This window comes from Schistocerca gregaria, chromosome 3 (genome assembly GCF_023897955.1).
Source record: "Schistocerca gregaria isolate iqSchGreg1 chromosome 3, iqSchGreg1.2, whole genome shotgun sequence".
In the NCBI taxonomy this organism is placed as follows: domain Eukaryota; kingdom Metazoa; phylum Arthropoda; class Insecta; order Orthoptera; family Acrididae; genus Schistocerca; species Schistocerca gregaria.
This window is the reverse complement of record NC_064922.1, coordinates 801,058,248-801,083,974: the sequence shown is the minus strand read 5'-3', so window position 1 is coordinate 801,083,974 and position 25,727 is coordinate 801,058,248.

The following is a 25,727-nucleotide window of genomic DNA, read 5'->3' as shown; positions in this document are numbered from 1 at the left end:
ATCAATGATAAAAGGCATGAGGATGCAGAAGGCAATGGAAACCACTGCATTACAGACACGTAACGTGTATCCACAGGACATGTGGCCTGTAGTTGAAGAAGTGTCATGATGATCTCTCCATTGGCAAAAGATTCCGGAATAGTCCCCCATTCGGATCTCCGGAGGGGACTGCCAAGGGGGAGGTTACCATCAGAAAAAGATTGAATAATCAACGAAAGGATAACGTTCTACGAGTCGGAGCGTGGAATGTCAGAATCTTGAACATGGTAGGGAAACTAGAAAATCTGAAAAGGGAAATGCAAAGGCTCAATCTAGATATAGTAGGGGTCAGTGAAGTGAAGTGGAAGGAAGACAAGGATTTCTGGTCAGATGAGTATCGGGTAATATCAACAGCAGCAGAAAGTGGTATAACAGATGTAGGATTCGTTATGAATAGAAAGGTAGGGCAGAGGGTGTGTTACTGTGAACAGTTCAGTGACCGGGTTGTTCTAATCAGAATCGACAGCAGACCAACACCGACAACGATAGTTCAGGTATACATACCGACGTCGCAAGCTGAAGATGAACAGACAGAGAAAGTGTATGAGGATATTGAAAGGGTAATGCAGTATGTAAAGGGGACGAAAATCTAATAGTCATGGGCGACTGGAATGGAGTTGTAGGGGAAGGAGTAGAAGAAAACGTTACAGGAGAATATGGGCTTGGGACACGAAATGAAAGAGGAGAAAGATTAACTCAGTTCTGTAACAAGTTTCAGCTAGTAATAGCGAATACCATGTTCGAGAATCACAAGAGGAGGAGGTATACTTGAAAAAGGCCGGGAGATACGGGAAGATTTCAATTAGATTACATCATGGTCAGACAGAGATGCCGAAATCAGATACTGGATTGTAAGGCGTACCCAGAAGCAGATGTACACTAAGATCACGATATAGTAGTGATGAAGAGTAGGCTGAAGTTCAAGACATTAGTCAGGAAGAATCAATACGCAAAGAAGTGGGATACGGAAGTTCTAAGGAATGACGAGATACGTCCGAAGTTCTCTAACGCTATAGATGTAGCAATAAGGAATAGCGCAGTAGGCAGCACAGTTGAAGAGGAATGGACACCTCTAAAAAGGGCCATCACAGAAGTTGGGAAGGAAAACATAGGTACAAAGAAGGTAGCTGCAAAGAAACCATGGGTAGCAGAAGAAATACTGCAATTGATTGATGAAAGGAGGAAGTACAAACATGTTCCGGGAAAATCAGGAATACAGAAACACAAGTCGCTGAGGGATGAAATAAATAGGAAGTGCAGGGAAGCTAAGACGAAATTGCTATAGGAAAAATGTGAAGACATCGAAAAAGATATGATTGTCGGAAGGACAGACTCAGCATACAGGAAAGTCAAAACAACCTTTGGTGACATTAAAAGCAACGGTGGTAACATTAAGAGTGCAACGGGAATTCCACTGTTAAATGCAGAGGAGAGAGCACATGGGTGGAAAGAATACATTGAAAGCCTATATGAGGGTGAAGATTTGTCTGATGTGACAGAAGAAGAAAAATGAGTCGATTTAGAAGAGATAGGGGATGCAGTATTAGAATAAGAATTTAAAAGAGCTTTGGAGGACTTACGGTCAAATAAGGCAGAAGGGATAGATAACATTCCATCAGAATTTCTAAAATCATTAGGGTAAGTGGCAACAAAACGACTATTCACGTTGGTGTTTAGAATATATGAGTCTGGCGACATACCATCTGACTTTCGAAAAAGCATCGTCCACACAATTCCGAAGACGGCAAAAGCTCACAAGTGCGAGAATTATCGCACAATCAGCTTAACCACTCATGCATCGAAGCTGCTTACAAGAATAATATACAGAAGAATGGAACAGAACATTGAGAATGCGCTAGGTGACGATCAGTTTGGCTTTAGGAAAAGTAAAGGCACGAGAGAGACAATTCTGACGTTACGGCTAATAATGGAAGCAAGGCCAAAGAAAAATCAAGACACGTTCATAGGATTTGTCGACCTGGAAAAAGTCTTAGACAATATAAAATGGTGCAAGCTGTTCGAGATTCTGAAAAAAGTAGGGGTAAGCTATAGAGAGAGAGGGTCATATACAATATGTACAACAACCAAGAGGGAATAATAAGAGTGGAATAACAAGAACGAAGTGCTTGTATTAAGAAGGGAGTAAGACAAGGCTGTAGCCTTTCGCCCCTACTCTTCAATCTGTACATCGAGGAAGCAATGATGGAAATAAGAGAAAGGTTCAGGAGTGGAATTAAAATACTAGGTGAAGGGATATCAGTGATACGATTCGCTGATGACATTGCTATCCTGAGTGAAAGTGAAGAAGAATTAAATGATCTGCTGAACGGAATGAACAGTCTAATGAGTACACAGTATAGTTTGAGAGTAGATCGGAGGAAGACGAAGGTAATGAGATGTCGTAGAAATGAGAACAGCGAGAAACTTAACATCAGGATTGATGGTCACGAAGTCAATCAAGTTAAGGAATTCTGCTACCTAGGCAGTAAAATAACCAATGACGGACGGAGCAAGGAGGACATCAAAAGCAGACTCGCTACGTCAAAAAAGGCATTTCTGGCCAAGAGAAGTATACTAATATCAAGTACCGGCCTTAATTTGATGAAGAAATTTCTGAGGATGTACTTCTGGAGTACAGCATTGTGTGGAAATGAAACATGGACTGTGGGAAAAACGGAACAGAAGAGAATCGAAGCATTTGAGATGTGGTGCTATAGACGAATGTTGAAAATTTGGTGGACTGATAAGGTTAGGAATGAGGAGATTCTACGCAGAATCGTAGAGGAAAGGAATATGTGGAAAACACTGATAAGGAGAAGGGACAGGATGATAGTACATCTGCTAAGACATGAGGGAATGACTTCCGTGGTACTAGAGTGAGTTGTAGAGGGCTAAAACTGTAGAGGGAGACAGAGATTGGAATACGTCAAGCAAATAATTGAGGACGTAGGTTGCAAGTGCTACTCTGAGATGAAGAGGTTAGCAGAGGAAAGGAATTCTTGGCGGGCCGCGGGCCGCATCAAACCAGTCAATAGACTGACGACAAAATAATAATAATAATAATAATAATAATAATAATAATAATAATAATAATAATAATAATAATTTGTATTATTTCTTCTGAAACAGACAACAATTTTTAATTTTAAAATAAATTACGTCCATCATAAAAAAGGTCAGTAAAAAAGCACGCAGTACGTACATAAACCAGTGCCAAAGCCACACTAAGACTTTACTTGCGTTTGGTATTGAACCCACCAGATTCGAAAATGCACATGTTCGGAAACAAATGACAATGGTTTGCGTGTTCACGTTTCTCCACGATTTATCTAGCGTTCTCTTCTGAAACGTTTATTGCTGTAGGGTTTCCATCGTCAATATTGAGGGCTGTCTTTTGGGTCACTTCATACCTGCAGTTTTCTTTGGCATGCTTGATTGTTCCTTGGTTTAAGGGATGCAATTTCGATGTAGTATTACATGGTAAAACTTGTACAGTCATAGGCTTTAACGGAGGAGTACCACTGTGCGGACTGCAGTTGCCCACAGACAGAAGAACATTTTGATTTTTTGCGGGTCATTTCCCTATCAAAATCCTTTAGTTAGACTTTTGAAGTCAAACATTTCTCCATATTGATTGTACACTCAACAGGAAGCGGTTTACATATATATATAAAAAAACGACGTGGTTTCTTAGGCTTTCCTATCATAAGTGGTTTGAGTTTTACTGTGCCGGTCTTATATGCTTCTCACAGAATGGTAACACGATCTTTGCTTAGCTGCTGCATCGACCCAGAGAGGGGAGAGGTTGGAATTCACCTATCTGCGTGCGCTTCACATATATAGAGGTGACTTCCGTAGAAGAGTTTAGTCTATTGAACTTCGATATAGAGAGGTAAAATCATCTCACCTACAGCCATCCACAAACTTAGGTATAACAGCTAGTTTTCGTCCTTCCTGGGCTACCAAGACCGGGGAATGAGGAAAAAATTCGATGTAGACAGGTTCTCGATATATCGACGTTCGATGCATCGAGGTTCGGCGGTATACCAACAAATGAGGAGAGAAGCAAATTTAGTTGGGGATCTGACCTCTATGGTAGCTGCTAAAAAGAAGAGAGTAGAAACATTCTACAATTATGTGAAGCGCTTGGACTCTAACTTAAGCTTTTAGTGTGTTGCAGAGTGACTGTTTCATCCTTTTTATTTCAGGGATCAGCCAATCACTGCTATCTGTTATACTGATTCAGTTCTTTCGAATGCCTTTTTATTTTTACAGTGTTCTAGATACGAAAATAGCTGCTCGACCTTATTTCAGTTTTTGTGTGTGTGTGTGTGTGTGTGTGTGTGTGTGTGTGTGTGTGCACATTTGTAGGGCTTCCTTGATATTAGATAAAGCTTAACAATCTGACAATTTTTATCCAATTTCAGCTCATAAAACTTTAGGGGAGTTTGTAAAGATCTTCCTGCCTTGCACCATCACCAACATATCAACAAGACCTTAAATCGCTTTGCACATATTTAATGGATGTGACTGATTTTAATGCTTCTTCTTAAACTGTGTAATATTATGGTAATGGGTCTTTCCCTTATTTTGTGTTCAGTAAGCCACTTCTGCTCATGTCTTTCAACTAATAACCCCTGCACCCACCACTGATCTCACAGGGGCGTCCAGCAATTGCCTACAAATCTCCAGTGCTGCGACTTCTCTGTGTACAGCAGTAACATTCGACTTTATCCACTTAGACAGTTATACACATAGTGGATTGTAATAGCCCCACAACACTACTTTGCTTTCGTTCGATGTTACTTTTACATTTGAAAATTTGTCTCCCTTAAGAAGTACTTGGAGTGTTTTAATTGCTAGGCACTCTCCAGTCCGCACACAAAACTGGTCTGATATTCCGTACGCTCGCACTTTGTGGACGTCGAAAGATGGTATTTTCATCCATAAATAGTTTCTTCAAGGACATTTCATACAAACTTATGTTACATAAATTTCGTGTTATGTGTGTAATTAACCTGCAGAATGTCGTATCTAGTACTTAAACCACCAAGGAATTTAAGATATTAATAGGCTAAAAATTAGTTAACTCTATGGTGAATTGTGACACTAGATGTATACTGAATGCTACCAAACAGCATGACTAGCGATGGTTGGTTCCTGACAAATTCGTAATTTGGCGCCACATATCAAATCCTTCCATGCATGAAGACTGCTGTCCCAGCACGCAAGTGTAGCAACAGTAAAAGCGTTGAAAGCTTAAAAAAAGAGTAAAAGAGTAGTGTTACCTCCAAAAGACTTCCATCGCCATAACTCAATTTCACGCCTCGGTTTCGCTCTCTCACTCACGTCCCCAGGCTTTTCACTCCGCTGCGCACAAACCCTCGGCCGAAAATCATTGCGACACCTTTCTGCTATTCTCTCTTTCCTTTCCTTACACGATCCGAATCACAGGAAAAGCTCTTTCCCGGTCTCGCGTTGACACGCGTTCCATTAAGGCTTGTATTGAAGCGAAACGCTATTTTCCGTCTCTCTCGCTCTCTCCCTCTTTTTCTTTCTTTCCTTTCTTTTGAGAGAAACTGAAACGGCAGCGATTGTCACGGCAAATTGCAGCTTACGTTCCCATTGTGCCTCGCTTGTGCCACCATTGTAAGCGGCACCTGTGTGTAAGTGCTGCCGACGTCCTCTGTCTGCTGATGCACGGAAAAAATTACGCCGGCGCACACACGCTTTGGTGTCCCGCTGCCACGGAAGCACGTGTTGTGGCTTGCACACGCACACTTGCCCGCGAACATATGTAGAGCCGGCCCATCAGGGATGGAGGCTATCGCTGCCCATATCCATTCCCATTAACCAGCTGCAATTACTGCTTCTACAGTGAGGAAAAGAGAGACAGGTCACACAAATAACATACCGGGTGTTTCAAATAGGACTTTACAACTTCAAAAATTCGTATAAATTTATTGAATGAAGATATAAAGCTGGGTTGGTTTTTTATCTTAAACTAAAGATGTAGTATGAGGCATCCGTTGGTTATCCAAAAAATTTGGAAATTTGGCTTAAGTCCTTACGGAACCGAACTGCTGAGGTCATCGGTTTATCCCTAAGCTTACGCACTACTTAATCTAACATTAACTCACAATAAGGACAACACACACATCCATTCCCAAAGGGAGAACCTGAACCCTTGACGGTGGAAGCCGTGCAGACCGTAACAAGGCGCCTTGGACCGGTCGGCTACTCCACGCGGCTCGTTGATTATCCTGCGCACATCCCATCGTAAGTCAGTTTCTTCCCAAACTCGCTGTAGCACTGCAGGTGTAACTTGCTCAGTGGCGGCGGAAATTCTTGCTCTATTTTCAGGTAGAGAAGCCGGCACAGGAGATACCAACACGATATCTTTGATGAACCCCAATTTAAAAAGAAATCGATTTGTGTCAGGACTGAAGAACGTGGTTGTCATGAAACTGGCGCATCTCGGACAATCGATTGACCTGGAAAGTGGTCACTGAGAAAACCCTGGACGTCAGCGAGGTAGTGCCTCATCTTGCATAAAGTAAACATTTCGGTCTTGGTCATCCTTATCGACCTTTGGAATCAAAGTGCAATGTATCCAAGTACACCATCCCATTGGTGGTTCTCTCACGGAAAAAGAGGGGGCGTGCTCTTTGTTCTTGCTCAATGCACAAAAAACATTGAGTTCAGGGATATCACATTAGCATGCTGCAATGGTTGGTGTGGATTTTTACTGCCTCAAATCCTCCATTTGTGCATGTCCATGAGATGTTCATCCTCATGTAATATATTTAATATATCAACACAGAAGTCCTTGGGGCAATTTTATGTCTTTTATTGCTTGTACGACCGTCAATAATTATGGTTTCAAACGTAAACAGTATCTCAACACACGCAAAACAGTAATATGTGGATTTGTAGTTCTCGAGATGCATGCCACGTCGATTTCATAGTGCTGTTGACGAAACGTTTTCTCAATCGCACAACGACGTCATTTGATGTATCTTACAGAGCATCCTGTTTCTAGAAAACAATTATGCCACTCATAAATTGTACGTCTACTAGGAAGTTGTTTTGTATACTTGGTACGGAAATTACGCTTAAATGTTGTCGCCGACTTCGATTCTTCAAACAAAAATACACAGCTAGCACACTCGGGCCCAATGAAGGCAGCCATCTTTAACACAACTCCCGTTAGCGCTCCTTACGGTGGGATTAGGCACTAGCGAACTAAGCGAGACATAACTTGATGTATTTCCCTACAAACTGACTCTACGATCACCTCTGTAGGTACGACGAATTAATTTTTATGAACTTTCAAAGTTGTAAAGTTCTTTTTGAAACACCATGCACATAACGAGAACATGTACTGAAGTACATTTTTTTCTGAGGTACAGGGGTCAATATGGCGAATTTTCGACTTGTGTGGTTTAGCCCTAGCATCACCAGCGCTGGACCGTTGGGGGATGGGGTACATGGTGTGGGGGAGGTACTTCATACCCAACATTTGAAATTATTGTAATCTAATATTCTACTTTTAAAATTTTGAAAGAAAATATTTATCTTATTAGAAACAATTTCTTATATCCGATTCCATAACTGGTTTGAGTTTTTCAGTAAAACGTAACGAAATAATTTAAGTCTTAGTAGTAAATGTGACCATTTGCAAACAATGTGTGATTCATTCAGCACTTTTCTTATACATCTATGTATCTTTAAAAAGTATTTTGGGATTAAACTTAACGAAAATCTAAGAAATATGCATTTATTTTAAAAAAATATTTTGTATGGTGGTCACAAGGTATGCGAGTGGCCTTGACGCCCTGGTAACACCGGTTCCCTTCTGATCACCGACATTAAGCACTGTCGGGCTTTGCTAGCACTTGGATGGGTCAGCGTCCAGGTCGGCTAAGTGCTGTTGGCAAGCGCGGTGGACTTGGCCACTCAGCCCTCATTGGGCCGATTAAGGAGATAGTTCATTGAGAAGTAGTGGCACCAGACACGACAACTGACAACGGCAGGGAGAGCGGTGTGCTGACAACATGCCATCTGCATCCACTTCTAGCGACGCCCAAGGGTTGAGGAAGACACGGCGGCTGGTCGATACCGTTGGCCTTCAAGGTCTGTTTGGGCAGTCATAAAGTACTCCTCCTCTCTGTGTACACATTACTGAAAATCAGCTGGTAGTGCTAAGAGTGTGTCAAAAAATATTTTCAAGTGCTGGACCCTATTTATACATCAGTACCTACTTGAAAAGGACATTGTTGATAGAAATTATCAGCAATGAATGAAATTTGTTTTTTTCAGTTTTTTGTGGTGGACATAAATTACTCCCAACCCCCGTTCGTTGTACGGGTATTTGGAAAATATGTGGGTAATGCTTGGACCAATGTTTACATTTGTACCTCCTAAAGATATGTAATTCATCCACTAAGAAAGTGTGTTATAAGGCCTTTCCTTTGCCGACTCTACAGTATGGTTTATGAATATTGGATATTTACCAGGGAGCAGTGGTAGAAGACCTAAAGAACTTCCAACGAATAGCGGCGTTTAAAGTCCCGAGAACGTTACAGGAATGCTCAACAAAGTCCAGTGTCGGTTGTTACGAGAGATGCGTTACGCATTAGGGTGAGGTTTAATACTGAAATTTCGAGAGAGCAGTTCCTGGAAAGAGTCGGACAACATATTACTTCGTCCCACATACATTGCGCAGAATCACGAGTAAATTCAAGAAATTGGAGCTAATAAAAAGGCTTACCAACAATCGTTCTTCCCACAGATCTTTGTTAACTGGGACGGAAATGTTATGGAGGGGGAAGGGCAGAGGGGGATCATTTACTGGGGCCAGAAGTAGCCTGTTCCACAAACTGGAACGTCGCTTGCAAAATGCGATGTAGGTGTAGATCCAGATATAGCTGCCGCGCTAGGAAATCTGTTTTATAAATGGATATATAGCCCTTTTCTGCGGCCCTGAAATTTGCCTTTGAAAAGGACATCTGAGACATAAAATGCTTTCACACTGATGAATTAGCAAGAAAATTTCATTGCCACTGTCCAGAGTGGATGTTATTTCTGACATGTCGTGTGTTGTTTCCTTGACTGTGGTATCTCAATTGTTCAAAGACTGATAAATGCCTCAAATAATTCTGCCATAAAATACTTTAAGTTGAATATCAACTCCACTTACAAAGCACATACTCTCGTTGTACTGTACTTCATGCCTACTGGAGTCGTTGGTCTCTCTTTTTAGACCTCTTTTATTAATTTTCACTACAGATAAAACTCAAGACGAGATTCGTCTGGCGAATCTGCTGCTAAATTTCGATACTTTCACTCCCAAATATATTCTGAAAGAGCTACAGGCTTCAAAATACGTGTAAAGATATCTTGGACCATACATTTATGAAAATTGTGAATTACATGACGTTAAATATTCATAATGGATATGTTTAACTAGAGGATGGACTTCAGTGCTGAATGCCACTACATTAGTTAGTCTATATCTTAATTTTTTATCTCATAGGTTGCGGTTTCTCATATGTTTCACCAGAGAAAAGTCTAAACCAGGGCAGGTCACGGCGTGCCAAACTTCACACATGCAGTGTGTGCGAGCAGGGTACAGACCAGGGAACAGCGTGTTATCTGACTTTGTGTGGGCTCACTCGATATACCGGGAACAGAACGAAATTTCACCTGACATTGTGGTGTGGCGTTTTTAGGTGTCAGATCGTCGGAATCGTGGTGTCAGCTTTGTTTTCTCTTCCCTATTTGCTCGCAGTTTGAAGGACGTTCACAGGTCTGGCTGTTTGTACTAAATGAAGCAGTCCAGCGATCGATGGAATCCTTTAAAATTAAGTGGAGTGATAGATGAATGGGGACTGTCAATTGGCGTAAGCCGCGGGTACTGCATATTTGCTACGAAACGACATTACTGAGAGATTCGTGGGCACTCTCACTGACTTCGTTCACATGATGAAATTGTTAGCAAAAATTAACGCTCCTGCTTGTGTAGTCCAGTGAAGGAATAGCAGTAAGCTTTACCTGCGTTCTAAGGATGAGGGTGCCAACTTGAACGACTGCAGTAAAACCATACGGTGGCTGAGGGCCGAAGAGAGCGTTTTTTCTGCGGAATGTGGGTGAAAACGTTCCGGACTGCACAGTTCATCAGTCTCATAGTGCAGACACATTGGATGGCGCCGGTTGGTCGGCAGCCGGGTCCTGGTAGGCTGTCTATTCCCGTGGAGTCGCAGCTGCTATAGGCGGAGCATTGAGGGCTGCCAATGAGGCAAAGGAGACGACTGTGGGTTTCTTCAAATTTACGTGGGACACGTAAGTGGCGCCCAAGCGTCCAGACTGTGCTACAAAACGTATTTGTGAAGGCACAAGGCTTTTCGCTAGTTTGTCGCCGTTCTTTGGGAAGTTCGAAATGGACGCAGCAGGGGAGATAACGATCTTTTTATGGAGGTATGTGATTCCATTAGGTCATCCTTTTAGCAAAGACATGGCGTACGAGCACGGGAAAGAGGCCACAATTCTGAATTTTTTCCTTTTTCTCCCAAATAATTTTTAAAGCCCTTGGTTGGCCAAATCAGTGAATGGAGAGCTAGGAGCGGTCTAATAGTTCAAATGGCTCTGAGCACAATGGGACTTAACATCTGAGGTCATCAGTCCCATAGAACTTAGAACTACTTAAACCTAACTAATCTAAGGACATCACACACTCCATGACCGAGGCAGGATTCGAACCTGCGACCGTAGCGGTAGCGCGGTTCCAGACTGAAGCGCCTACAACCGCTCGGACACACCGGCCGGCTAGGGGCAGTCTCCCAGCATCGAATGCGGTGCTCCAGTTCGATTGGCTTGTGCTAAAGTGGGAGTAGTGTAAGATGTAAATGTGCTATGCTACCAAGCTGGCGAGGAAAGCTGAGAGAAAGAGAACTAGACACTCTTCTACTGGCGCTTCGCTAGCAAAGAACTTCAGGTCTTAACCTAAATGGTGAGTCTTTTGTCATTTGCTTGTGTGCCACTTAGAGCCGGTACCAATCACTATCTGAAATGTCAGAGGTATTGCTTCTTGAAACTTCCTGGCAGGTTAAAACTGTGTGCCGGACCGACACTCGAAATCGGGAACTTTACCTTTCGCGGGCAAGTGCTGTCCCAACTGAGCTACCCAAGCACGACTCACGCCCCGTCCTCACAGCTTTAATTCCGCCAGTACCTCGTCTCCTACCTTCCAAAATTCATATAAGCTCACCTGCGAACCAAGCAGAACTAGCACTCTTGGAAGAAAGGATATTGCGAAGAAATTGCTTAGGCACAGCCTGGGGGATGTTTCCAGAAAGTAGAGTGAAAATTTCTTCTAGTACCGTTTCTTGTATGACGCACACAACGAGTGATGCGTGGGTGTACTTATTTGTTGTGAGTCGGCCGTCTAAACGTTTAACATATACTGTCACGCATATTCGTGTCACGGAGTCAGGTTGGTTTGGAAGACCAGCCAACGGGTCCACCTACACACTGGAATCGACCAGGGTTTTAGAGGCTAATATGGAAGCATATGTGTCCGCAATCAGCAGAACGCTAGACCTCGTACTTGCATTTCTTTCGGGCACGCAACGTTAATAACAGACTGTCGCTGTCCATGACTGAGCTCATCGTTGTGTCGCCCTGACCCGCAGAAGGGTAAAGGATTTGTTGCTATGGCGTAGGCCTCCAGTATATACTTCTAAGCACCCTGTTCTTTGGAATCATATTTTTCTTTATGGCATGGCATGGTATCGTAGTTTTTGGGCCATACCATGGATTCACATGTATGAAGTTAGGTAAGGCGAATAGATCTGATTAGCGTCGTGTGTTGATTCCCAGGTGATCACTTTGTTCACCATAGACTGCATATTAGTGAAAGCGTTTGTGAAATGAAAATGTCTTGATTGCAATTGAACCTCGCATTACAGTACTGCACAGGGATAAGGATTTAGTTAATAATGAATGAAATAGAATTGCCCTGATTGGCAGATCGGATTTTGTTCTGTACATCAAGAAACACTTAGTGCCACATTTGCAAGCCTGGATCACGTGCAGAAACCGATAGCAGGGACAGTAAAGTTTCTGATCTCACACGCGTTATTCTAGTGCCAGCTGTTAACAGTTTTCAATGGAATTGAACGAATAGTAAGCAGATTTCGTACATTACTCCAAAGTACGGTAGTTAAGTTACGTTCATGACTGGAACGCTTTTTCGGTTTATAACTCGCTGTTGTTGTATTCATTAAGGATACAGGAAGGCAGGAACGAAAAATTAAACATCTGGTATGGACTGAAAACTTCGTATCTTAAGTAGGATTGACTGTACACTGCCCACAGTAAGACATTACGAGGTAACTTCTTTCTTATTTGATGGGGATGCATTTAAAGAGAAAAACTCGTTGTAGAAGAGACACATTCTGATAAAAGAAAACGCGAGGTTTGAAGAATTTATTACACCTTGAAAGTATTACAAGGGTAGTGTCGTAAGGGTTTTGATGGCAGTCTCTATCTTACATCTGTTTTCGAGCTATTTTCGAGTCTGTCTGCCATTTCGGTTGAAAGTGCAGCTGTGCCTATGCAGATGAAGCTGACTGACCTGCTAGGTAATTCCATTTATAATGACAAATCGTTTTACGTTAAAACTGTCCGGAATATGTACATTGCTTTCCTCAAGCGGAATTTCCATGTCCACAGAATTAGACTGCGAAATTCCGAAGATATTTTGATCAACATATTTGTGTGAAAGACCATTATTCGAATATGAAACTAAATTAGTCACGATTACGTGGCAACTTGAGTGCGAAACTCTGGGAAATTTTCTCTGTCCATTATCCAACAGTCTTTATCAAATAAAAATTAAGTTGTGTCTACAGTGAGCCAAAACTACTTAAATAATACTCAGCATTTGTTATGTGTGTGATTGTGTGTCATTGACAAATGTAAAATACAAAGTTAAGTCATATGGAGTACGGCTGTTGTGACCTTTTTTAATCCGGCGCGTTCCCAGTTTTCCCCCTCTTTGCTCATGGACGCAATTGTGTGGCTGTGAGGAAGACATGCAGCAAGGCTGGCATTCATGCCTTGGAAAGGCTCGTGAACCGAAATGTTGCATAAGTATACTCACAGGAACCACATGCCCAGAGAAAATTATCCGACCCTGGGAACTTATGGCAAATGACCATGGAAAGAAGCATGGTCATTTTCCATAAACTAATGGAAGATGCTGAGCCAGCACCGTTTACATTCTTAATTTCTACGAGAATAAGAAGAATTCACTTTGCTGACATCCCCAAAAACTCGGTCTATCCTCAAACGACGTACAAGGTTCGTCAGCTACGAAAAGCTACATTACACAACAGTGTACGTAGACGCATTTCATTGTATTATTCTTTTGTAGTGAGTTAATTTTTCCAGCCATGGCAGAATTATTAAATGAAGAAATAATCTTGTATTAAACCTTCTGTGTCATGTTGTCACTTTTAATACACACTTTTGCTATCAAGTGCGTCGTAGAATACAGGCTCAAAAATGAACGAACGAATATAAGAACACTCTTTTCTCATCCAATCACACTTTCAACTCTCTCTGTCTCTGTCTCTCTCTCTCTCTCTCTCTCTCTCTGTCTCTCTCGCTGCCAGTTTATTTTGTTACTCGAACCTAATACTGAAAGAACCACGCCGCTGGCATCGACATCTGGTTCCTTTAAACATCCTAGAGGAATCGGATTCCGACCTTGACTAGCAATAAGTCTGGCACGCCGTCATTGCCCTGCGGTTAAATTTACTCCCGCACCTACACAGTTAGACCGCGAAAGACCGGTGATGCTGTGTTGTTGTACCGTATCACATTAAACAAAAATACAGCCACAGACATTTTTCATCAGTTTGTGAAAGTACAAGGTAAATAGGTTTTGAATGCTCGCTGAAGTGCTACGCATACAATCACTTGTGTATTCTGCAAGTTTGCAGTTATGACTGACATGCAGAATTCATAGCTTGTGAAATTTTCCGTGACGTCATCGACGAATTGAAAGTAAACGGCAGCACACCTTTAGCCATAAATTTTGAACTCTTTATCATCCTACCAGTTCGATGTTAAATTACTTCGCCATCGGACGATATGACAATAGTAAATTGGATCATATAAAATTGCATGGACTCAGTTAAGGAGCCACAATAAACAAAACAAAAAAAAACGGCGTCTGCAGCTCTCTGATGTAAACGACGTGGTTACTCCGTGCATCTATCGACTAGTGAGGCCCGATGATAATGTAATGTAACATCGAAACCGGTAGTGTAATGAAGACCTCAAAATTTATGGCTGAAGGTGTAATGGTCACTTAAGACTGACCAGCCGACGTCCAAACCAACAATTTCTACGAAGATGGACATACGCAAATTACATCCACGAACGATCATAAACTTTCATCGAAAATTTATGTTCCTAATAGAACCACTCTTACTCCGGACTACGTGAGTTCTGTCGAACGAACTTCTCCACGTCCACGCGATATTTCTCTGCTACTACCAAAGCCCACGAAAAATATCGGGTTGCAGCTTCATATCTCGGTTTACATAGCCCTGCACTCCCTCTCTTGGGACCAGTCCACGTCCTTAAATCAATGTAAATGAAATTTCGCAAAAACATTAAAACATATACCTAAGAAGTAAAAAAAATATACGAACGTATCATGTCGCACGAAGGACTGAAGTAGATCTTATCTTTGTAGAATACAGAAAATTAACTGTTTCAAAATTAACCTCTCTCCATGTGTGTAACTACCATAAAGTCTGTGCAGATAGATTCCACCTCACTTACGTGCCATATTCATTTGCTCATCCACTAAGGTAGTTCAACAGCTCAACGTAATGTCAAATACACTAGAAAGGTAATTACTTTTTCTAAGCTGATAACACGACATAATTTATGCTGTTAAATAAAGTATGGGTTTGGAAGTTGTGCATCTTCACCGTTATGTTTTGTGGGCAATGATCGCTGCGTTATGATATGTCGTTCCTTTAAAAACGCTGTTGGCTATTGCGTCTGATCGCTGGAAGGACCTAGCCCAAATAATAATAAAACAACAAACAGGAAACCTGCAATCGTAGGGGACAGTGAAAGACCTTTCCCTGCAAAATAAAGAAATCTATAGTCACATGAGCCTAGTTAGTGCTGTGCTCGTTACAATCGCTGAACAATAACTGACCGTTGAGTTTGTTCAGTTTGGTAACAGCAGAATTAGTGTACAGCAGGTTATATTTGTTATTAGTGGGTTTCCTAATTTTGAAAAAGTAGTAGAACGAAGTATCTACAAATTTTAAACAAGTTTCAGAATAAAAGATTTTTATTTGCTATACACGTTGGGTGCAGTTCACAAGAGATTGGCAGATAGCAACGTTCTCTAATATATCTATTCAATTGACATAAATTTCCTCAAAAATTATGTGGAGGTACGAGATTACATTGAACACTGCATAGAAAAAACCTAAGTGGGTATCTTTTTATCTGGGTAGCTCACGAATTAAAAGTTAATGACAAAAAACCACAAATTAGGGTCAAATAGGCAACTCAAGTTGGAAGGCAGAACAGTGAAGTAGGTAGCTGCTCAGAATATGGATCACACTGTTGCGAATGCAACATTTACGTTTCTCCAAAGACAGCAAAGCATGCGCCTATCAGCACCAGTCGGGAGAAGGGGGGGGGGGGGGGGGTGTGGAAGCAACAAATCTTTCGTTCCTCACCCTTAACTGAAGACTTTCCTCAATTTTTTTATTGAGAGGATGACTAAATGCGATTGTCAATATGGCAGATGAGAATATTGCTTATTTTACGAGAAAAAGAAAACAGGAGGACACAGCAGAAACTTCCCCCTTTGTAGTACAACATACATTTCAACTAATACGAGGTTAGTGTCACGCTGGAGCAGCGTCTGCTGCCCTTGTCGTCTTCTTCGTTTCAAGCGTGGTGGCAGGGACACACATACGACTGGATTAATCAAAGATCTTTGAAACCAAATCAGCCCAATTTCTCACAAAGGCAGGATATTGTCACAGTATCTCATTCATTCATGGTCATACAGGAGGTAAAAATGTGTTACTCAGTTATTCCCTTGGGACAAAATAGGTGATGAAATCGTCCTCTATCCTTAGTAAGTCAGGTGCTGGGTCTGCCCTCAAAAGCAGTAAGCAGAGTCACTGCATGCGATTGTTAAGTCCATCAGCATACTATGAAAGAAACCTAATTGGTTTACAGTCTGTACCGGAAGACTTGCTTTTATTAAGTGATTTATGTTGCTTCACTAATCCGGGGATATTTACTTCTAAGTTATTCATGTTGGCAGCAGTTCTTGATTCGAATACTGGAATATTTATTTCAATTTATTTCGTGAAGGAATTTATTGAGTGTCTGTTTAGTAACTCTGCCTTAGCAGAGTCATTGCGGTCACGTAGAGCATTGATTGCGTATTTCCGCTAGCATACTTTACGTACTTTACAGAATCTCTTTGGATTTTCTGCCAGTTTAGAGACTAAGATTGTTTGTGGGAACTTTTATAAACATCTCACACTGAAGTTCGCATCAAATATCGAGCTTCTGTAAAAGATCGCTAATTTTGGAAATTTTGTATTCGTTTGAATTTGGTATGGTTTTTTCTTTGTTTGTGTAAAAGTGTTCTGACCCATTTTGCGTATCAGGTGGGATCAGCTACACCGTTTGTTAATTTATATGATACAAATATCTCTGCAGTCTATATTATTTCTCTGCATCCAAGCCACATCTGATCTACACTTTCAATATTAATTTCGATGGAGCGGAGATTGTCTTCCAGGGAGGCGCCAAGCGAAATTTCATCTGCGTTTCACAGTATGTATATTATTCGTTTATTTATGGAGGATTTTGTAGTTATGGTATTCAGCCTCGCTACGACAACCCTGTGTTCAGTAATTCTTGTATCCGTTTACACGCTCGTTATTTTCTCAGCATTATTTGTCACCAAGACGTCAAGTGTGTTTTCACTAAGATTTACTATTCGAGTAGACTCAAGAATTAACTACTAGAAATACGACAACCCTTTGTTCAGTAATTCTTGTATCCGTTTACACGCTCGTTATTTTCTCAGCATTATTTGTCACCAAGACGTCAAGTGTGTTTTCATTAAGATTTACTACTCGAGTGGACTCAAGAATTAACTACTAGAAATAATTTTCAATGAATGCGTTTAGCACGATTTTGGAAGATGTTTAATGCGTACCTACGGATTTAAACATGTATTTTTGTCAACGTAAATTTAAGACGCCACCCACTATAATTGTATGAGTCGGGTATGTTTTGCAGTTAGACTCAAATTTTCTTTCAACCTTTTAGCAGCTGTATCATCTGAGATGGGAAGTCGGTAAACGGATCCAATTATTATTTTGTTCCACGTGCCACGAAAGACCTCTACCCATTCTAACTCACAGGAAATCTTTGTTTCAAGCTACCTACAAGGTAAACTACTTCTAACAGCAACAAAAACGCCACCACCAACTGCGTTTAGCCTATCCAAGCTGAACACCGGTACGTTCTTCGCGAAAACTTCCTGTCTCCTGCTTCAGGCAGCTTTTAGTGGCTCTAACGATTTGAGTATCAGTGCCTTACATTAGAGCTTGGAATTTTGGAGTTTGTAGTTTAATTAGCCATTAGCCTGTTTTATAGTCCCCTGTAGTTTGTCATAAAATGACGAAGTATATAACAGTCGTAGAATAGCAAGCAGATGTCCCAGAGGGCTGGAAGAATAGTGGGATAAAGCGTTGTGGTAAGCTACTACTTCGGAACCGAAGTCGTAAGCTGACTTCTTGTTACATTCTCAAATACTTACTAGGGGACTGTGTGGTAACGTGCCTATTCTAAGGGAAACTGAATTTTTACCAAACCAAGGTCAATAATAGAATACTTATGCTTATACATTGCGAATGTACATATTAATGTGTAACTTCCCGCACCAAAGATTTTTAAATGAAACAGAAACTCCTATATAAGAACCTTATGCACTTTCGTGAAGGTTTACGTATCGGTCACTTTTCCGAGCTAAAGTAGGTTGTGTGGACAGTACCTGATGGCATTTTCGTATAGATTAGTACTGTAAAAACGATGTGGTTTGTATAAACGATGTGGTTTGTTTTCCACTTTACCTACTGCAATGCTAATATGCCGAACTCCGTATAGCATTTGCTGTAAATCTATTAAAATTATTAAGTATATCTTTTTTATGAACACATCCCTTAACCCTCTAATGTTCCTTTTAACACCTCTGAGTACACTTTTCATGCAACTATTCTTTTCAGCATGTTGAATGGAACGCTAAATTTCTTTAGTGGTACAGAAAACGGCAACCCTATTTTCGATGTCAGCAGGTTGCATGTATGTTGCTCTGATTTTCGAGCACAGTTTTTAGACATATTGATGCCGTAGTGTGCGGAAAACCGCTTTTAATCGTAACTGTAACAGAAGAATCATGTTTTATAATACCACATATCGACTGTCTAATTCAAAGTCATTCAAAACTGCAGACGGATGATAGCGTTGTATTTAAAATGATTTATAAGTGAATCTGTGGTAATGTGCTTGATATACGAGCGTAAGTTATTCTTCTTGAGATAAACAGATTAAAATTAACTATTGGGATACATGGCCAACTAGGACACTTTTCCCAGCAAGCAGTGTGGTTTCCCACGCATCTCCCCTCCCCCTTTCCATCGTACGCCATGTCAGCATTAGCGGTTCACAGGTGAAACAATCATACCGAAGAGAACAGCAAGGAACTGTATTTTTAAGCCACAATATGTTGGTTAAATGTGGATAATGTAAATGAGCATTCCTCTGTGTATAAGAAAGATAACACGAGTGACATAATAAAATTGAAAATGACACAAGTTTTTAATAAAAGGAACAAGATACCACTGTCAACCTCACCGAAAACTATGATGGTGTGTATTGGAAGTAGTCTGACCACTCGAAAAATGTAAATCTAAATTTGTACTAATATCTTATTGGACCAAAATGCTTAGGTCATCGGTCCCTAAGCTTACACACTACTTCACCTAAGTTAAACTAACTTACGCTATGGACAACATACACACCCATACCCGAGGGTGGACTCGAACCTCCGACGAGGGGAGGCAGCGCGGACCGTGACAAGGCGCCTCAGACCGCACGGCTACCCAGCGTGCCAGACCACTCACAGTCAGCATTACTATCCGGGGCAAAAAATGGTTACTTTAATCCACCTTTCCCTCACCCCTTCCATGTTTTAGGAACAGGGAGATTTCGTAATTTTTAGTTGTACATTTGTCGATAATTTTGCGTGTCATAGTTTTGCTGTCAAAATGGGATGAATATTTAATCTAAAGCTGAAAGAAGACGTAGTTGCTGTTTATAAACTCGCGTTCAATGAAGATAGCAGAGAAAAACATAACTTCAGATCGTGGCACCACTAGAAATCCGAGGAGCGGTCAGCACAAGGGGCCAAAAAATTCTGAAGATGGCTTGTACATAAGCCGAAACAGGTCGATATAGAAATATTATTGTAGTCTCGACAGTTCATTTTAAATTAATGGCAGCCGGCACAAGGCGATATTTTCTGCTGTTTGGTTTCGTGCTTGTCAAACCCCACTTTGGCCGGCAAGGTCGCCTCCATAAGGGCCAGAGGTGGACCAACGCATTATTGATTACGAATGTCATCTCTTTCTCTGGATTATATAATTCAGCTTTTCTGAAGTTGTTGCCATTTGCATATCTGTAATCTTACATCACATCTACTGAAGTCCGTCCCATTCGGGTAATTCCTTAGTGTAGCATTGTTGTTTCTTTATTTATTTATTGTATTACTTTTTATATACTAAACCTTTTTCCCTATGCCGAAAATACGTGCCATCAGCCTAGGAGAATCTTCAAAAATTATGAATCTATCTAAGTCAAAATATGGCTTTCATTGTCTGTAGTTAAAACTCCACACAATCATTCTTCTAAAAAGTATTAACTTAACCTATGTCTTTATCAACTTCCGTTATAAAAAATTCGTTTCAGCATTTGAATAGTGTTGAATCAGATTTTATTTCTTCTTAAGATAAGAACTGGGTGAAATTTGAACCCACTTGAATGGGAAATTATCCGAAACGTGTACGATTCAAATACAGTACCAATCACGAGGACAGTGGCAGGTCGTAGCCACATATTAGCAGACCACTTTCTGCTGATACTTTTGTTAATGAAATTTGCCGTGCCAAACGACAGAAAATGAGAATCAAAAATAAGAGAGCATAGAGCGTGTTCGTATAACTGCTCGTGCGTGCTAAAAAGTAAATCCAATTACCTGATAGGCACGTGCAATGCATCATCCTGACGATTCACTCCAGGAGCTATACAATGAAAAAATGTAACACATCTAAAACAGTTACAAACATTTCGGGAGTGGTCCGCCTTCTTTGCTGATTGGTTAGCGCGGCCGACTGCCATGCCTGGGAACCAGATTCCCGATACTGGCAGCGAATTTTGATCCCTGAGGGAACTGTACGTTGGAACACTCAGAATCGGGAAGCCAATGGCGGAGTAGATACAGGGATACGAAACAGGGACTTGAAATAAAAGTTAAGACGTTATTCGCAGGGGCGTACACCCCTCGACCTGGGAGTCACTAGACGGGTAAATAAACTGACCAAGCCCAAGGGAACAACAGTAAAATTTAAATTTTATTTGCTTAAGTAAGATTTAGAGTTCATCTCCATGTTAAGCCCAAGGGAACAACAGTAAAATTTAAATTTTATTTGCTTAAGTAAGATTTAGAGTTCATCTCCATGTTATTCAGTCGTAGAGAATGATATTATTAGAAGTAGAGGGAGAGTTTATATTTGGTAAAATTAATATCTGGTCAATAGTAGTGTTTGATGTCACTGTCATCAGCTGTCATGAGTAGTGAGGTGACACACCATTGCTAGAGGAGACACGGCTCGGAGGCTGAAACGGACCGACATGCGCCAAGTGTCGCTCCATCTTGACTGCACGATAAACTTTTCTGATCTTCATATTGGGCTAGGAACGGCGTCCAAGTAAAGTCACGCAAGAGGTGAATACCTGGTGATAAATGACATAGGCTTAAGCGCAATTAATTAATGAGCGATGTTCATGTCGTGTACATTGCATTACTCTTGAGTATTAAGGTAGGTTGGACGTGGCGTACTATCAAGCTGTTAACTACACATGTGTTCTGGTACTTTCGTCACTGGTGACTTTTTTGCCGTAGAGTAATTTAATGGAATTTGTCGGCTTGGAGAATATCTAGTTAATTATTTCCAGCGTTCCCAAACAAACCTGGTAAGGCCTGATAAGTCCAGCATGGTAAAGTGCTTTAGTTACACTTCCCAACGTAAATTAGCTGTGTCGTGGAATTTATACAACATAAACTCTTACATGGAAGAAGTTTCCGTTTGTGGCATTTGTGCAATTGGTGTCGGCATACTCGCGTTGAGCAGTCTATTTCAGTTCTGAAAAACGCCGTGTATGACTTGGTTTCGATGTAATTATGAATGTACAACAACTCATTTTGAGGACACTGGGCCTCCACAGTACATAAGATGATCAGAAACTGTCTTAAAAGCTTGTAACGTTCTTCCAGGGGAGGCTCTACTGAGGAATAATTGCCAGAAAAGAATTCGATACGTTGCGCCGTTTCCGAGTTACTTAGCATTGAAGTTAGTCAATCAGATCGCCGTGCCGCAGATTCAAGCAGCCTGTCAAATCGAACAAACGTAGGTTAGCATTTCCGAAAAAGGCAGATTATGACTATTAATAGGTATGTCAACAAGTGGTGACTCACAGACCCACAAGTCTGTGCATTACAGCATTTTAGAGCGTAGAAGTACTTGAATGTGTGAGTGTGACGACGGTCTGATTTGCTAACTTCAATTCTAAAAGCCTCGGAAACTGCGCAATGTATCAAATTTTTTTTATTAATAATTATTTCTCAGCGCAGATTCTCCTATAGCACCGGTAAAAGCTTTGCAGACAGTTTCTAACAAGCCTATAGGTAACCTTTACTCAATTACATACTCTTTATTTGCAGCTGTATTGAAATTCCTCAAGTCTGTTTTCGTTGAAAAATATATTAGGAAGAATTAATATGTCGAAGCCCAGTGTAGCGATAAATGCATTGGAGGTAAGGTGAGGTGAATTTGACAGGTTGAGGAAGTGCGGATCGTCTTCAAGGACGCAGTACTGGCAGAAAAGTTAGTGTCATTATAGTCCCCAGTGCACATGTAAACTACCGCTCTCTGTAACAGTGTTATGTCGCACAGCCAATATCAGTTACTGCTTCACGTTCTACATTTCTCCCAAAGGCGGCCGACGTATTCTTGTTGTAGTCGTCAGCAACACAGTTATTAATTCTGTAAGAATTCTGTAAGAATTAATCTGCGCTCCATAGGATATTAGAAATGTTTCATAGAGGAAATTGCAATTCCTTGGCTTTCTTCATGCCTCCCTGGCAGTAACAGGGCACAGCATCAGAAGCCAGCCTTATGCCGTTTTAAAAACGGAGCTCCTTGAATGGCTTCCTAGAGTCCCAAGAATATCCTTTTATAATTTTGTGAAAACGTCGTCTGTTCTAATAGACCTAGGGGCATCGAACGACTAAGCGTTTTCAGCCCTCCAACTTGGAAATAACTGTTTCTCGACGCTTCTTGCCTGAAACTGTTTCAGCAGAGATACTCTCACATGGGCAACAGGTAAGTACACACGTTCCTTATGGAACAAAGAGTTAGTAATAAGTCGATTTCAGATTTCATAAGGTAGGTGGCATCTAAACCTAGTGGTATCAGCAATCTCAAGTGTACCGTGTGATTCACTTTACTTGTGTTTTTTTTTCTTTTCTATGGCAAATTTAATTCTTTTTTGTGGAATTAAGAATTAACAATTTGTTTGTTACATGGTCTTGTAATGGGACGAGTGGTCGCTATCAAACCGGTGGTTAATTTTTACGCTTGACCTCTTTCTTACTCCTCTTGATGCAGCTTGGCGGTAGTAGTAAAATCTCTATCAACATTCAACGTTTGCAGAATTTTATAACTTTGTTATTGTCCATATGTTGCACACCGCTTGTTCGTCACCCATTACGACTTCCACTGGTGCGCCCTAGACCATTTACGGGTGCGCCCTGTAATGGTTTTGTTAAACGTAGGTCAAATATAAAAGAACATATTGCTACTTAATTTTGTCCATTTCAAGACAGATATAATACGGGACTAGTCCTTTTGTGAAATAGTTCAGTTCGGTTAAGGAAATAAGGTGGCTTATTCGCCATGTAATCGGAGAACGTTTCCTGCCGCCTGTCTTCTCTCTTTCTTTGGTGCTAATAATAAATATCTAACAGTAGCGACTGTTCGGGAACTGGGCAAATGTATCTCAAAAGTATGAGTGATGATAAAGCCATTGCTGGCCCACAGACATCATCCCTTAGTGTTAAGAATTCTAGGGAAAGTGTAATTTACAGTGGGCCGAGAAAAATAATTACTCCGATGGCAGAATTCTGCGGTCTGGAGAAACAGGATGGTCAGATGATTGTGATATTGCTACAATTATAACAATATGCAGTGGTTTGAGTGATTAATTTATTTAATAACGAAGGTAACTGTATTTATAAATGTAGAACTTTATCCATGGTAAAATTTGGTGTGGCCAGCACAGTAAAGTATTTGATACGTTGTAAAAAATTTGCACTCCAAGACTGCAGCCGTGCACTGAATTTTTCTTACAACGTAATGATTCGTGATCATTCATAACTAATAAATGTCTCAAATGCCATTTTCTTTAACTCCTTGCACTAGAACATCGTTACAACAACCTTACCATAATTTCACAAAAGCCGGCCAGAGTGGCCGAGCAGTTCTAGGTGCTACAGTCTGGAACCGCGCGAACACTACGGTCGCAGGTTCGAATCCTGCCTCGGGCATGGATGTGTGTGATGTCCTTGGGTTAGTTAGGTTTAAGAAGTTCTAAGCTCTAGGGGACTGATGACCTCAGACGTTAAGTCCCATAGTGCTCAGAGCCTTTTTAACCATTTAATTTCACAAAAAAATGTTCAAATGTGTGTGAGTTCTTAAGGGACCAAACTGCAGAGGTTATCGGTCACATTACTTAACCTAACTTAAACAAACCTATGCTAAGAACAACACACACCCATTCCCGAGGGATTAATTTCACAATTTTCGATAGAAATAATGCGCTTTTAGCGAACTCTTTTTACTTTTTTGTGTACAGTATAACTATCTGAGTTGCCGGTTGGTAGCAAGCACACAGGCATCCGTGGATGACTATCACTGCTCGTGAAAGTTTCCGTACCATGCCCCCCCCCCTCCCCGCTACCGCCCTCCCCCTCGCCATCCATGGCCCTATAGGCGCCGTACAAATTATTTTCGCACGCCACGTTCCGTGCCTTCTGTCCGGAACCAAACGCTACGACACCTGCGCCGCTCTTCAAGTTTGTAAATAAACATTGTGTTAATTCACAGTATTGTCAAGCGTTAACGGGTTTCTGGTCGGATCAAAACGTTCGGAATCAGGAGATAACGGTGACAAAATATTTGACAACTGACGGATTTTCCCGATTGGAACTCTTACCTATATTATCTGATTGTGCTACGCTTTTGTTTCGCAGTTGATTTGCCTATGGACGTTTTTCTTTTATTATGGTAGCCATGCTGAAACTGAGCCTTGCGCGCATATGATCATAACTTGTCCATAGAATGTGAAAGTTTTCGTGTTGTTACCAATGATTGTGAACATAGTCCACTAAACTTCGAGTGGCGCTTCTATATCACGTAGGAAGTTAATTGCATATTATTATTATTGGCCATTTTTACCTATTTAGATACCATGCCAGAGCATCAAAAAATAGTATATAACTTGCGCAAACAGTCACTTTATAATAATATTTTATGGAAAATGCATCCCTTTCTGTTGTCAATAAAATATTATCCAAAAAAGGAAGTGTGAGAGGAAATTAACCGTGAGAGCTGCTTACTGTTTGACCTCGAGATTCCGATGACTAAAGGAATTTCTTTTCATGTTCTTTGCTACAGATGAGTTGCAGATGTGAACATGATCGTCATTTTTCATGAAGCCTTGCTACTGATATTTCTACTGCAGTTTAGTTATCCAACAGATTTATGACAGAAGCTTCCAGCAAGGTTAACGGAACTTGAAAATGATCGTTGGGAGCACTGTTAACCCATGGAGGCACAAGAATCCAGGCCCAGAAGGAAAAGTCATTTCCATTGTTGTGCGCTTGACGTTGTCGCAGAGCTTCCAGGTGATAAGTTAGTGATATGTTATTGTTAGCGTACTTGGTGCTCGTGTTTATTTTCAAAGCACTACAAGTGAATCTTATATGCAAAATACAATCGAATATAATAGACAGATTTCTGAAATAAAAAGCATTCCGTGGAAGGACCTCATTCTGGAAGTGAACAAACGCTAAGTACAACTAAAAAAGCAAAACAGCGGCCTACTCGTAAGTACAATGAAAGCCACTTTAGCTGTGGCTTCACTTGGACTGCTAGTGGAGATTATAAAATGGCAAATGAATCCCTGCTTCCTAGTAAATTGAGTAAACATTTTAA